At 38.5% G+C, this 12,959-nt stretch overlaps 1 pseudogene; it reads right to left on the bottom strand.

The window, feature by feature from the left end:
- LOC119522424 overlaps positions 1 to 12,959 on the bottom strand; it is a 95,874-nt pseudogene that overhangs the window by 5,180 nt on the left and 77,735 nt on the right.

Genomic DNA, 12,959 nt, shown 5'->3' with positions numbered 1-12,959 from the left:
TGTGTTGCTCAGATGTGCCTCCCCCTCTCTCTAAGCCCACCTGTAAGGTGAACTCACTAACTTCCTCATTACAAGGGACATGACACCCAGGGGTGTAAATCCCCCCTGGAAATGCAGGAAATGTCTCCTGGGGATAAGTCTTGACCCAGCACTGTGGGACCAAGAGGATCTTCTTGACCAAAAGGGGGAAGAGAGATGAAACAAAATAAGGTTACTCTGGCTGAGAGATTTCAAATGGGGTTGAGAGGTCACTCTGGAGGGTATTCTTATGCACTATATAGATATCACCTTTTAGTTTTTAGTGTGTTGGAATGGCTAGAGGGAAATACCTGAAGCTGTCAAACTGCAACCCAATAACCTTGGTTCTTGAAGATGATTATACAACTTTGTAGCTTGCACAGTTTTACTGTGTGATTGTGAAAGCCTTGTGGCTTGCAATCCCTTTATCCAGTGTATGGACAGATGAGTGGGAAAATGAGGACAAAAATTATATTAAGAATAGGGTGGAGGATGGCAGACTGGTGAGCTGTAAGTTTTGGTTACTCCTCCAGGAAAGTAGGTAAAAAGCCAGGAACTGCGTGGACTGGACACCACAGAGCAATCTGTCTTTGGGCATACTTCATACAACACTCATGAAAACGTGGAACTGCTGAGATCAGCAAAATCTGTAAGTTTTTGCGGCCAGGGGACCCGCGCCCCTCCCTGCCAGGATCAGTCCCGGGGGAGGAGGGGCTGTCAGCTCCGGGAAGGAGAAGGGAGAACTGCAGTGGCTGCTCTTATCGGAAACTCATTCTACTGATTCAAACTCCAACCATAGATAGACTGAGACCAGACACCAGAGACTCTGAGAGCAGCCAGCCCAGCAGAGAGGAGACAGGCATAGAAAAAAAACAACACGAAAAACTCCAAAATAAAAGCAGAGGATTTTTGGAGTTCTGGTGAACACAGAAAGGGGAAGGGCGGAGCTCAGGCCTTGAGGCGCATATGCAAATCCCGAAGCAAAGCTGATCTCACTGCCCTGTGGACCTTTCCTTAATGGCCCTGGTTGCTTTGTCTATTAGCATTTCAATAACCCATTAGATCTCTGAGGAGGGCCGTTTTTTTTGTTTGTTTGTTTGTTTGTTTGTTTTTTAAATCCTTTTTTCTTTTTCTAAAACAATTACTCTAAGAAGCCCAATACAGAAAGATTCAAAGAACTGCAATTTGGGCACATCAAGTCAAGAGCAGAACTAAGAGAGCTCTGAGACAAAAGGCAATAATCCAGTGGCTGAGAAAATTCACTAAACAACACAACTTCCCAAGAAAAGGGGGGTGTCCGCTCACAGCCACCATCCTGGTGGACAGGAAACACTCCTGCCCATCGCCAGCCCCATAGCCCAGAGCTGCCCCAGACAACCCAGTGTGACGTAAGTGCTTCAAATAACAGGCACACACCACAAAACTGGGCGTGGACATTAGCCTTCCCTGCAACCTCAGCTGAATGTCCCAGAGCTGGGAAGGTGGAGCAGTGTGAATTAACAAAGCCCCATTCAGCCATCATTTGAGGAGACTGGGAGCCTCCCTACACAGCCCAGCAGCCCAGAACTGCCCTGGGGGGATGGCACTCACCTGTGACATAGCACAGTCATCCCTCAACAGAGGACCCGGGGTGCACAGCCTGGAAGAGGGGCCCACTTGCAAGTCTCAGGAGCCATACGCCAATACCAAAGACTTGTGGGTCAGTGGCAGAGGCAAACTGTGGCAGGACTGAACTGAAGGATTAGACTATTGCAGCAGCTTTAAAACTCTAGGATCATCAGGGAGATGTGATTGTTAGGGCCACCCCCCCTCCCCGACTGCCCAGAAACATGCCCCACATACAGGGCAGGCAACACCAACTACACACGCAAGCTTGGTACACCAATTGGGCCCCACAAGACTCACTTCCCCACTCACCAAAAAGGCTAAGCAGGGGAGAACTGGCTTGTGGAGAACAGGTGGCTCGTGGACGCCACCTGCTGGTTAGTTAGAGAAAGTGTACTCCACGAAGCTGTAGATCTGATAAATTAGAGATAAGGACTTCAATAGGTCTACAAACCCTAAAAGAACCCTATCAAGTTCAGCAAATGCCACGAGGCCAAAAACAACAGAAAATTATAAAGCATATGAAAAAACCAGACGATATGGATAACCCAAGCCCAAGCACCCAAATCAAAAGCTCAGAAGAGAAATAAATGACATAGAGAACAAAAAAACAATAGAGAGGATAAATATCACCAAAAGTTGGTTCTTTGAGAAGATCAACAAGATTGACAAGCCCCTAGCTAGACTGACAAAATCAAAAAGAGAGAAGACCCATATAAACAAAATAATGAATGAAAAAGGTGACATAACTGCAGATCCTGAAGAAATTAAAAAAATTATAAGAGGATATTATGAACAACTGTATGGCAACAAACTGGATAATGTAGAAGAAATAGACAATTTCCTGGAAACATATGAACAACCTAGACTGACCAGAGAAGAAATAGAAGACCTCAACCAACCCATCACAAGCAAAGAGATCCAATCAGTCATCAAAAATCTTCCCACAAATAAATGCCCAGGGCCACAAATAAATGCCCAAACTTTCCAGAAAGAACTGACACCAATCTTACTCAAACTCTTTCAAAACATTGAAAAAAATGGAAACTACCTAACTCATTTTATGAAGCTAACATCAATCTAATACCAAAACCAGGCAAAGATGCTACAAAAAAGGAAAACTACTGGCCAATCTCCCTAATGAATATAGATGCAAAAATCCTCAACAAAATACTTGCAAATCGAATCCAAAGACACATTAAAAAAATCATACACCATGACCAAGTGGGGTTCATTCCAGGCATGCAAGGATGGTTCAACATAAGAAAAACAATCAATGTATTACAACACATTAACAAGCCAAAAGGGGAAAATCAATTGATCATCTCAATAGATGCTGAAAAAGCATTTGACAAAATCCAACATCCCTTTTTGATAAAAACACTTCAAAAGGTAGGAATTGAAGGAAACTTCCTCAACATGATAAAGAGCATATATGAAAAACCCACAGTCAGCATAGTACTCAATGGTGAGAGACTGAAAGCCTTCCCTCTAAGATCAGGAACAAGACAAGGATGCCCGCTGTCACCACTGTTATTCAACATTGTGCTGGAAGTGCTAGCCAGGGCAATCCGGCAAGACAAAGAAATAAAAGGCATCCAAATTGGAAAAGAAGAAGTAAAACTGTCATTGTTTGCAGATGATATGATCTTATATCTAGAAAACCCTGAGAAATCAATGATACACCTACTAGAGCTAATCAACAAATTTAGCAAAGTAGCGGGATACAAGATTAAAGCACATAAGTCAGTAATGTTTCTATATGCTAGAAATGAACAAACTGAAGAGACACTCAAGAAAAAGATACCATTTTCAATAGCAACTAAAAAAATCAAGTACCTAGGAATAAACTTAACCAAAGATGTAAAAGACCTATACAAAGAAAACTACATAAATCTACTAAAAGAAATAGAAGGGGACCTTAAAAGATGGAAAAATATTCCATGTTCATGGATAGGAAGGCTAAATGTCATTAAGATGTCAATTCTACCCAAACTCATCTACAGATTCAATGCAATCCCAATCAAAATTCCAACAACCTACTTTGCAGACTTGGAAAAGCTAGTTATCAAATTTATTTGGAAAGGGAAGATGCCTCGAATTGCTAAAGACACTCTAAAAAAGAAAAACCAAGTGGGAGGACTTACACTCCCTGACTTTGAAGCTTATTATAAAGCCACAGTTGCCAAAACAGCATGGTACTGGCACAAAGATAGACATATAGATCAATGGAATCGGATTGAGAATTCAGAGATAGACCCTCAGATCTATGGCCGACTGATCTTTGATAAGGCCCCCAAAGTCACCGAACTGAGCCATAATGGTCTTTTCAACAAATGGGGCTGGGAGAGTTGGATATCCATATCCAAAAGAATGAAGAGGACCCCTACCTCACCCCCTACACAAAAATTAACTCAAAATGGACCAAAGATCTCAATATAAAAGAAAGTACCATAAAACTCCTAGAAGATAATGTAGGAAAACATCTTCAAGACCTTGTATTAGGAGGCCACTTCCTAGACTTTACACCCAAAGCACAAGCAACAAAAGAGAAAATAGATAAATGGGAACCCCTCAAGCTTAGAAGTTTCTGCACCTCAAAGGAATTTCTCAAAAAGGTAAAGAGGCAGCCAACTCAATGGGAAAAAATTTTTGGAAACCATGTATCTGACAAAAGACTGATATCTTGCATATACAAAGAAATCCTACAACTCAATGACAATAGTACAGACAGCCCAATTATAAAATGGGCAAAAGATATGAAAAGACAGTTCTCTGAAGAGGAAATACAAATGGCCAAGAAACACATGAAAAAATGTTCAGCTTCACTAGCTATTAGAGAGATGCAAATTAAGACCACAATGAGATACCATCTAACACCGGTTAGAATGGCTGCCATTAAACAAACAGGAAACTACAAATGCTGGAGGGGATGTGGAGAAATTGGAACTCTTATTCATTGTTGGTGGGACTGTATAATGGTTCAGCCACTCTGGAAGTCAGTCTGGCAGTTCCTTAGAAAACTAGATATAGAGCTACCATTCGATCCAGCGATTGCACTTCTCGGTATATACCCGGAAGATCGGAAAGCAGTGACACGAACAGATATCTGCACGCCAATGTTCATAGCAGCATTATTCACAATTGCCAAGAGATGGAAACAACCCAAATGTCCTTCAACAGATGAGTGGATAAATAAAATGTGGTATATACACACGATGGAATACTACGCGGCAGTAAGAAGGAACGATCTGGTGAAACATATGACAACATGGATGAACCTTCAAGACATAATGCTGAGCGAAATAAGCCAGGCACAAAAAGAGAAATATTATATGCTACCACTAATGTGAACTTTGAAAAATGTAAAACAAATGGTTTATAATGTAGAATGTAGGGGAACTAGCAGTAGAGAGCAATTAAGGAAGGGGGAACAATAATCCAAGAAGAACAGATAAGCTATTTAACGTTCTGGGGATGCCCAGAAATGACTATGGTCTGTTAATTTCTGATGGATGTAGTAGGAACAAGTTCACTGAAATGTTGCTATATTATGTAACTTTCTTGGGGTAAAGTAGGAACATGTTGGAAGTTAAGCAGTTATCTTAGGTTAGTTGTCTTTTTCTTACTCCCTTGTTATGGTCTCTTTGAAATGTTCTTTTATTGTAGGTTTGTTTTCTTTTTAACTTTTTTTTTCATACAGTTGATTTAAAAAAGAAGGGAAAGTTAAAAAAAAAAAAAAAAAAGAAAAACAAGGAAAAAAAAAAAGATGTAGTGCCCCCTTGAGGAGCCTGTGGAGAATGCAGGGGTATTCGCCTACCCCACCTCCATGGTTGCTAACATGACCACAGACATAGGGGACTGGTGGTTTGATGGGTTGAGCCCTCTACCATAAGTTTCACCCTTGGGAAGACGGTTGCTGCAAAGGAGAGGCTAGGCCTCCCTGTATTTGTGCCTAAGAGTCTCCTCCTGAATGCCTCTTTGTTGCTCAGATGTGGCCCTCTCTCTCTGGCTAAGCCAACTTGAAAGGTGAAATCACTGCCCTCCCCCCTACGTGGGATCAGACACCCAGGGAAGTGAATCTCCCTGGCAACGTGGAATATGACTCCCGGGGAGGAATGTAGACCCGGCATCGTGGGATGGAGAACATCTTCTTGACCAAAAGGGGGATGTGAAAGGAAATGAAATAAGCTTCAGTGGCAGAGAGATTCCAAAACGAGCCGAGAGATCACTCTGGTGGGCACTCTTATGCACACTTTAGACAACCTTTTTTAGGTTCTAAAGAATTGGGGTAGCTGGTGGTGGATACCTGAAACTATTAAACTACAACCCAGAACCCATGAATCTCAAAGACAGTTGTATAAAAATGTAGCTTATGAGGGGTGACAGTGGGATTGGGAATGCCATAAGGACCAAACTCCACTTTGTCTAGTTTATGGATGGATGTGTAGAAAGGAAGGGGAAGGAAACAAACAGACAAAGGTACCCAGTGTTCTTTTTTACTTCAATTGCTCTTTTTCACTCTAATTATTATTCTTGTTATTTTTGTGTGTGTGCTAATGAAGGTGTCAGGGATTGATTTAGGTGATGAATGTACAACTATGTAATGGTACTGTAAACAATCGAAAGTACAATTTGTTTTGTAAAAAAAAAAAAAGAATAGGGTGGAATGGAGGGGATATAAAGATTTAGGTGTCTTTTTTTGCTTTTATTTTTATCTTGGAGTAAGGAAAATGTTCAAAAATTGATTCTGGTGGTGAATGCCTAAATGTATGATGGTGCTGTGATTGTACACCATGGATGACTTAGGGAGGGTGAATATATCTCAATAAAACTGTATTTTTTAAAAAGTAAATGAAAAATTGGGGGAGGAGGGAAAGTGGATGCTTTGGAAACTTTTTTTAATTTTTATTTTATTTTTTGGAGTAATGAAAATGTTCAAATATTGTGGTGATGCACAACTATATGATGATACAGTGAACAATTGATTGCACACTTTGAATGACTGTATGTTATGTGAATATCTCAATATACTTGCATTTTTTTAAAAAAAGTAGACCAAATCACTGCAAAAAAGAAAATTCCACACCAGTTTATGCCCCACTCAAAATAGACATCCTCTGGGAAGTCTGAATAAGGTTTGAAGTAACTGGGCAATAGAGACCTTACTAGAAACTACCCAATCTGATATGGTTGTGGTGTGGACCAGTACTGGTCACACAGCTGAAGTCTGATCAGATAAGAGGAGAGCAGAAATTTCATCAACATGTAGCCAAGACAAGCACAGATAGAATCTGGGCCAGGTACTCTAACTTCAAGTTTAAAGAAGAGGTTTTCTTCTCCCCAAATAGTTTTTATTCCTCTGGAATTTTTCCCCTATTTGTATTCATATATATCTCCCACATTATAAACTTTCCTCAATGACTGGTAATCCTCAATTATATAACCCCATGATTAAACATGGAGGACTAAAAAACTCATTGGAAGTGCTGAATATTGGGCTTCTTGAGTATACACTTCATGATAAACTGAGTTGGATGGGCATGTTTTTAGGGATCACTAAAATTTAGATATTAACTCAGGTTATTCAATTCACCAAGGGAGAGGCTTCCAATTTCCTGACAAGTGTGTGAGTCCCTAGTTGCTAGCCTTCTGAGAATTAAGTGAGGGAAGAGGGCTGGGGGTCTTTGGATTCAGCATTTGATAATGCATAAGGTTAGTACATCCTCCTATTTGAGGTACAGGGCCAATGTTGTCAACTGTGCTGGCACTTTCATACTTCAGGAACCATAAGTTTATTTTTTCCAGACAATAAATGTCCAGACTACCACCATTCTTGAGAAACAGCAATTTCTCAGCAGTTGAAATTGAGAGGATCAAGGAATTCATCTTCATTTTAAGCCACTTTCAGCCTAGTCATCTTAACAGCAAGTTTCTGCCACTTCCCATGTCTTTCGAAGATCCAGTTATATGTGCCATTTCTTCAGGGCCATTGTATCTGGTTGATTGTATCTTAAAGGGTAAAAAGAAAAAGAAATATTTAGATCTGAAAAATAAAACCAAAAAAATGAGATGGTTGAATCAAGAAATGTATTGAGTAATAACTCTGAATGGTAATGGATTAAACTCCCCAATCAAAAACACAGATTGGCAGAATGGATTAGAAAATATGATCCTTCTGTATGCTGTTCATAAGAGATTCATCTTAGACCCAAAGATGCAAATAGGTATGTGCTGGTTTGAAGCTGTTAAGGACCCCAGAAGACCACGTTCTTTTAATCCAATCCTGTGGAAGCAAATATATTGTGGGTGGGAACTTTTGAATAGATTGTTTCCATGGAGATGTGACCCACTCAATTATGAGTGAGACATTTTAATTAGATTATTTCCATAGAGGTGTGACCCCACAATTCAGAGTGGGACTCAATTAGATCACTGGATTCCTTAAGAGAACTGAGGGCCCACACAGACCCAGATGCTTGGAATGCTGGGAGATGCAGACAGAAGGATGTTTGGACTTGCTAAACTAAGAGATGAAGCCCAGAGTTTGCCCTGGAAAAGCTAAGAGAAGACTGCCAGACACTTAGAGAGAAATGCCCAGAGGGAACAAGAAGGGATGTACAGAGGCTGAGAGAGAGAAGCTAAGACAGACAGAAACCCAGACATTTTGGAAGCTATTTTGAAACCAGAACACAGGAGCAAAGGATCAGCAAACACCAGCCATGTGCCTTCTCAGCTGACAGAGTTGTTCTGGATGCCATCAGCCTTACTTCGTTGAAGGCATCCTCTTGTTGATGCCTTAGTTTAGACACTTTTATGGCCTTAGAACTGTAAATTTGTTATGTAATAAGCCCCCTTAATAAAAACCAATCCATTTCTGGTATTTTGCATAACAGCAGCTTTAGCAAACAGGAACAAGGTTGAAAGTGAAAGGATGGAAAAAAATATTCCAAGCAAGTAGTAACCAAAAGAAAGCTGGGTAACAAAATGTTATAAGAGATAAAGAAGGACACTATATAGTAATAAAAGTGGAAATTCAGCAAGAAGAAAAAATAATCATAAATATCTGTGCTCCTAATCAAGGTGCCCCAAAGTAAATAGGGCAAACACTGGCAAAATTGAAGGGGTAATAGATGACTTTACCATAATAGTGGGAGACTTCAACACACTACTCTCTCCAATAGATAGAACTAAATGGAAAGTCAATAAAGAAGGAGAAAACCTAAAAATATGATAAATGAAGTAGACTTAACAGACATATATAGAACACTGAATCCCAAAACAGCAGGATACATACTCTTCTCAAGAGCTCGTGGAACACTGTCAAGGATAGAACATATACTGAGGCACAGACAGGTCTTAATGAATTTTAAAAGACTGAAATTATACAATGCACTTTCTCAGATCATAATGGAATGAAGCTGTAAATCAATAACAGAGAACCAGAAAATACACAAATATATAAGGTTTAAACAACATGCTCTTAAACAATCAGTGGGTCAAAGAAGAAATTGCAAGAGAAATCAGTAAATATCTCAAGATGAATGAAAATAGGAACACATGTATCAAAACTTATGAGATGCAGTGAAGGCAGTGCTGAGAGGTAAATTTATAGCTCTAAATGTCTGTATTAAAAAGGAGGAAAGAACTGAAATCAATGACCTAACTGAACAACTGGAGAAACTAGAGAAATAACAGAAAGGTAATCCCAAAGCAAGCAGAGGAAAGAAATAACAAAGAATAGGGGAGAAATTGATGAAATTGAGAATAAAAATAATAGAATCAATAAAAACAAAAGTTGCTTCTTTGAGAAAATCAATAAAATTGACAAACCCTAAGCCAGATTGATAAAAACAAAAAGAGAGAAACTGCAAACAAATAAAATCAGAAATGAGAGAAGGGCATTCCAAAGACCCCAAAGATATAAAAATGATATAAGTGGTTACTATGAACAACAGTATGCCAACAAGCTAGTCAACTTAGATGAAATGTACAACTTCCTACAAACACACAAACAACCTACACTGACTCAAGAAGAAAGAGAAGACCTCAACAAGGCATTAAAGACATCAAATCAGTCATCAAAAAGCTACCAAAAAAGAAAAGACTAGGACTAGATGGCCTCACAGGCAGGTTTTACCAAGCACTCAAAGAAGAATTAATACCATTCCTGCTCAAACTCTTCAAAAAATTGAAGAAGAGTGAGCATTACCCAACTCATTCTATGAAGCAAACATTATCCTAGTACCAAAGCTGGATAAAGATACTACAAAAAAAATAAAACTTCACACCAATCTCTCTAAGGAATATAGATCCAAAAACCCTCAAGAAAATACTTACAAATAGAATCCAACAGCATATTAAAAGAATTATACACCATGATGAAGTGGGTTTTATTCCAGGTATGCAAGGGTGATTCAACACAAGAAAATCAATTAATTTAATTCACCACATTAACAAATTAAAAGGGAAAAAACACAGGGTCATCTTAATTGATACAGAAAAGGGATTTGACAAAATTCGGCAACATTTCATGATAAAAACACTAACGTAGTAGGAATTGAAGGAAACTTTCTCAACATGATAAAGAACATAAATGAAAAACCCATACCTAACATACTTAATAGTGAGACAGAAAGCTTTCCTTCTAAGATTGAGAAGACAAGGATGCCCACTGTCACCAATATTATTCAACATTGTGCTAGAAGTTCAAGCTAGAGCAAGTAGGCAACAAAAAGAAATAAAAATCATCTAAATTCAAAAGGAAGAAGTAAAACTGTCACTATTTGCAGATGACATGATCCTATATTTTAGAAAACCATAAAAATGACAGCAAAGCTACTTGAGCTAATAAGTGGGTTAAGCGAAGTGGCAGAATACAAGATCAACATGCAAAAATCAGTGGTGTCTCCATACACTAGTAATGAGCTATCCGAGGAGGTAATCAAGAAAAGAATTCCATTTACAATAGCAATGAAAAGAATCAAATACCTAGGAATAAACCTCACCAAAGATTAAAAGACTTGTACACAGAAAGTTACAAAACACTGCTAAAAGAAATCTAAGGAGATCTGAATACATGGGAAGACATTCCATCTTCATGGATTGGAAGACTAAATGTTAAGATTTAAATCCTACTCAACTGACCTACAGGTTCAATGCAATACCAATCAAAATTCCAACAGACTAATTTGCAGAAATGAAGATGCTAATTGTCAACTTTACTTGGAAGGATAAGGGCCCTTGAATAGCAAAAAACATCTTGAAAGACAAGAATTAAGTGAAAGGTATCATGCTTCCTGACTTTAAAGCATATTATAAAACCACAGTGGTCAAAACAGCATGGAACTGGCATAAAGATAGACATATTGATAATTGCAATCAACTTGAGAGCTCAGAAAAAAGACTCTCAGATCTAAGGTCAACTGATTTTTAATTCAATTTAATTGAGATATATTCACATACCATATAATCATCCAAGTGTACATTCAGTTTCACAGTACCATTATACAGTTGTGCATTCATCTCCACAATTAATTTTTGAACATTTTCATCACTGCAAGAAAAAGAATAAAAATAAAAATAAAAGTAAAAAAGAACACCCAAAGCATCCCATCCCCCCCATTCCTTCCTATTATTCATTTACTTTTTGTCCCCATTTTTCTACTTATCTGTCCATACACTGGATAAAGGGAGTATGAGTCACAAGATTTTCACAATCACACAGTCACACTGTGTAAGCTATATAGTTATATGATCATCTTCAGGAATCCAGGCTACTGGGTTGCAGTTCAACAGTTTCAGTTATTTCTTTCTAGATATTCTAATACACTAAAAACTAAAAAGGGATATTTATATAACACATAAGAATAATTTCCAGAATGTCCTCTCAACTCCACTTGAAGTCTCTCAGCAACTGAAACTTTATTTTGTTTCATTTCTCTTTCCCCTTTAGTTCAAGAAGGTTTTCTCAATCCCTCTATGTTGGGTCCAGGCTCATCCCTTGGAGTCATGTTCCACATTGCCAGGGATACTTACAACCCTGAGTTCATGTCCCACGTAGGGGCAGGCATTGAGTTTACCTGCAGAATTGGCTTAGAGAGAGAGGCCACATCAGAGCAACAAAAGAGGTCCTCTGTGGGTGACTCTTAGGCACAATTATAAGTAGGCTTAGCCTTTCCTTTGCATTAACAAGCTCCATAAGGGCAAGCTTCAAGATCAAGGTCTCGGCCTTCTAAATTGATAGTCCCCAGTGCTTTTGGGAATATCATTAATTCCCCAGGTGGGTAAGTTTAATATTTCCTCATTTTCCCTAGTCCCTCAAGGGGGCTTTGCAAATATGTTTTTATTCTCTGCCCAAATGACTCTGGGATATATCAGGGCTCCACACTAACCTGTATAAGCCAGATCTCACTTCCTATTCAAAGCTCCATGTAATTATGTTGTTTGAATAAACTGACCATACAAGTTAAATTATATAGTGTGCTACAGAAAATATAGATTTTTCACCAAATAAACATCTCCTTTGGTCTTACAGAGAAATTGAAGTTTTAAAACACCATTCCTGATATAATGACATAGTTATGCATTCACCACCACAAACTATATGAAGACATTTCCATTTCTTCCACAAAGAAATAGGAAGAAGAGAAAAAAGAGAAAATAAAAAGGAAAACAAAAAACCTAAAAAATAAAATAAAATAAAATAAAATAAAAAGGTCAGACAACAATACCAATGCCAAAAATCCCATGCTCCTCCCTTTACCCCCATCTTATAGATATTTAACTTTGTTATATTGCCTTTGTTACAATTAATGGAAGCATGTTACAATGTTACTGTTAACTATAGACTCAGTTTGCATTGATTATATTTTTCCCCAATACCATCCCATTTTCAACACCTGCAAAGTTGGCATTCATTTGTTCTCCCTCATGCAAAAACATTCTTATATTTGTACATTTAATCACGATCATTGAACACTCTATGTTTCACTAAGTTATACAGTCCCAGTCTTTATCTTCTATCTTTCCTTCTGGTGTCATACATACCCCTTTCATCTTTCAACCATATTCACAGGCATCTTTATTCAGTGTACTTTCAATATTGTGCCACCATCACACTGTATTGTGCTATCCATCTCTGGATCTATACAATCAATCCTCTTGAACATTCTATACTCCTTCAGCATCAAATGCCCAATGTCTAACCTCTATCTCCTGATATCTTCATTTCTACACTCTTCTGCAAACCTTTCTCTCCTGTATTTTCCTGTCTGTAGCACTCCCTTTAGTATTTCTTGTTAGACAAGTTCTCCTGTTCAGGAATTCTTTCAGTG

The sequence above is a fragment of the Choloepus didactylus genome, chromosome X, assembly GCF_015220235.1.
Source record: "Choloepus didactylus isolate mChoDid1 chromosome X, mChoDid1.pri, whole genome shotgun sequence".
Taxonomy (NCBI): Eukaryota; Metazoa; Chordata; class Mammalia; order Pilosa; family Megalonychidae; genus Choloepus; species Choloepus didactylus.
The sequence above is the reverse complement of the archived record's forward strand: the minus strand, read 5'-3'. Positions and strand labels throughout refer to the sequence as shown.